Below are 3,492 nucleotides of genomic sequence, written 5' to 3'. Positions count from 1 at the left end.
AAACTTATGTATTTTGCCTATAATCTTTAACACATGTCATTTCTTACCATGGCATGCATTTTTTCTTTTAAAGATCATCACAGAAGCAATTTATTCACTATGGGAAAGATACCTACGAGAACCCACGCATATGCTATAGGAAAAAGAAGTCATTTTTATCTTCTATAGGAAACAACAAATTTGAAGTGGCCCTTCAGCTTTTCAATTGCAACTAAATAATAGTTAGGAACTTGTTGGAAAAGTTACGTAGCCACTTGCATGGGGCGAAGGTCTTTTTCAAACTCCCATTTGGCCATTTGTTCCACATCATGCCAATTAATTTCTCATTTTGTGGCCAGTTTTGTACTAATACACCGTGTGCTGGTCAATTTGTATTTGAGAGTTTAAAGACATAGCTACCAAAAAAACATTTTATTTTTCAAACAGTAGTAATATTCAAACTTCAAGGCCACGGTAAAAACTCAAAAATTTTCCTTGAAATTCCTTCTCCAACTATAGTGCAACAACATTTCAAATTTGCGACATACAGACTTGACAACGCAACAAGATACAATTTTTTTTTATTTAAGACATGTATCCGCAACTGTAACAGAACATTCCTTTACTCTGGTGAAAGATTCAACAACTTTTGTTAGACACGGTTTCTCACAAACAGTGCACTATTTAGGTTGTTCTTACTTCTTCTTCGACTATTAATTGCAATAATCAATCGAAAGACCAAAGCGAAGAATAGATTAAATTTCTTTTCCTATTCGCTTCCCAATTCGTGATACCTCCTTCATCTTAACAAAAGATCCCCCCCAATGAATATGAATCCAACATATTGCCTAAGATCATCCGAAATAATTCATTTCATTGCTTCTCTTCGAGCTGACTAACATTCAGAATTTCATTCTGAATTATCTCTCTATTATTCATTTAAAAACAATTCTATTAAACTCCTTAAGATTGTTGGTATTACTGTGTTCAAAATCAGAGAAGCAAACAAACTTTAGTTCAATAAACAAATCGTAAAATAATTTCGAGCCAACTGAATGCGTAGTGTGTCCTTAAGAAATTTAATCCCCTCACTGTTACCCAAGGTTATGGATTAATTCTTGCCAGGATAGAACGGAATAACTATTCTGTGATAGTAGCACTACAAATTATAGAACTTCAGCGAACTCAACAAACGGAGCAAATCATATTTGACACTTATATTTATTTGGAAAATAATGCAACAATATAGAAAAGAGGGGAGAAGTTTTCAGATTTTTCATATCTGAAAAATGAGGTCAAGCCTCTAAATTTATAGACAAAGGAAGGGCGAGATGGAGATGTGCAATCCAAAAGGTGCTTCTTCCATTTCCCATTCACACTCTTTAAAGAAAAAACACAACACCTAATACTTCAACACCCTCCCTCAAGCTGATGGTTGAAACAAGTCTTTCAACTTCAGCTTGGATAGTAGATAGTCATGTTGCACTTTCCCAAGACTCTTTGTTAGTAAATCAGCTTGTTGTTCCTTGGTAGATACATGATAAGTCTTGATCAATTCCTTGCATAATTTTCCCCTCACAAAGTGACAATCGATATCAATATGCTCGGTTCTTTCATAGAATATATGATTAACTGCAATCTGAATTATAGCTTTTTTGTCATAGTGTAGGTCTATATGCAAGGGCAACTCAACTCCTAATTCTGAAAACAGTCCTGTAAGCCAAGTTAACTCTGAAACCATTGATGGCACACTCCTAAATTCTGCTTTTGCTGAGCTTCTGGCAACTGTCTCCTGCTTTTTTGACTTCCAGGATATTAATACATCACCAAACTTGACTACATATCCTGTAACAGATCTTCTAGTTTGTAAATAACCACCCCAGTCTAAATCACAATGAGCTTCAAGTCTTCATGAGCCTTTTGAGGGCATCAATAGAGCAAGACCTGGAGCAATCTTGATATATCTGACTACTCTTAAAGCATCCATATGAGATTGTTTCAGTTTGTGCATAAACTGACTGAGCACCTATACAAAATATGAGATATCAATTCTAGTCATAGTGAGATGAAGAAGTCTGCCAATCAGTCTCTGATAAGGTCCAGCATTTTCTAGTTCTTTATCCTTTGCATTAACTGCACTAGAAAAGTCTTTGTTCATGAAAATGTCAAACTCAACAAAAGTAAGCTTTGAACTGGTCTCCAAGGGTGTATCAACAAGTTTGGCACCACCGAGCTCTAACTCTGCAATCAACTCCAAAACATATTTTCTTTTACTCATAACTATCCCTTTCTTTGATCTGGAAAACTCTATTCCCAGAGAGAACTCAAGTTCATCTAAGTCCTTCATTTTGAGTTTCAGCTTCAAGTCATTTCTAGTCTGCACAATTAGACTAAGACTGCTACCTATGACCAACAGGTCATCAACGTAGACCAGCACTATCACCCACTCTGTCTACACATTTTTTGTAAATAAGGAATAGTCAAAGTGACTCTGAGTGAAACCAAGTTGAGTCAAAGCATCTGTAAGTTTCTTATTCCATTGTCTAGGGGCTTGTTTAAGTCCATATAAAGACTTGTGAAGTTTGAAAGCCATCTGTTTCCCTCCCTGGCTGGCAAACCCAGGAGGAACCTCCATGTAGACTTCTTCAAGTAATTCTCCATGTAGAAAAGCATTATGGACATCCATCTGATAGATGTACCACTGCTTGGCAGCAATAATGGCCAGAACAAATCTCACTGTGACCATCTTGGCCATATGAGAGAATGTTTCAGTGTAATCAACACCCTCATGTTGACTGTACCCCTTGGCCACAAGCCTGGCCTTATACCTCTCAATTGCACCTGTAGAAGTGTATTTCACTTTAAACACCCACTTGTAGCCAATTGGTACCTTTCCTAGAGATAAAGGAACTATACTCCATGTGATGTTCTCTTCTAGAGCTGAGATTTCACTCTTCGTAGCAGCTATCCACTTAGTGTCCTTGATTGCTCCACCAAAGGTTTGAGGTTCTATGATGGCAGGGTAGGCTGCCAAGGCATTGCCAAAGGAAGAAGAAACATGATAATAACTAACACAAGTAGAAATAGGGCAGCAACAATGAGCCTTGCCTTTGTTGTGAGTAACATAGTCCTTCAACCAAATTGGTGGTCTACTGTCTTTGCTAGATTTTGTACTGGCAGTAGGTTCAGCAACATGCAATATAGAAGATGGATACAGGATTGGATCAGTAGGGATGACTACTGAATCAATAGGAAAATCAACAGAGGGCTCTACAACATCCTCATGAAGTGCAAAAGAGACTCTCTGAGTAATTGTGAGGAGTTGTATCATCTGGTGATACAATATTAGGTGCAACATGGTGTGGAGGTAACTTGTTCTCAGAGAAAAGAGTATGATTATTGAGATGTAGTACAGGAAATATAGAAGAAATAGTACTAGAGGCATATTTTAAAGGGATGATATCTTTTTTGAAAACCAAATCTCTACTGATAGTAAAGCCTTTAGAGTGAAGA

Source organism: Nicotiana sylvestris, chromosome 6 (genome assembly GCF_000393655.2).
Source record: "Nicotiana sylvestris chromosome 6, ASM39365v2, whole genome shotgun sequence".
In the NCBI taxonomy this organism is placed as follows: domain Eukaryota; kingdom Viridiplantae; phylum Streptophyta; class Magnoliopsida; order Solanales; family Solanaceae; genus Nicotiana; species Nicotiana sylvestris.
The sequence above is the reverse complement of the archived record's forward strand: the minus strand, read 5'-3'. Positions refer to the sequence as shown.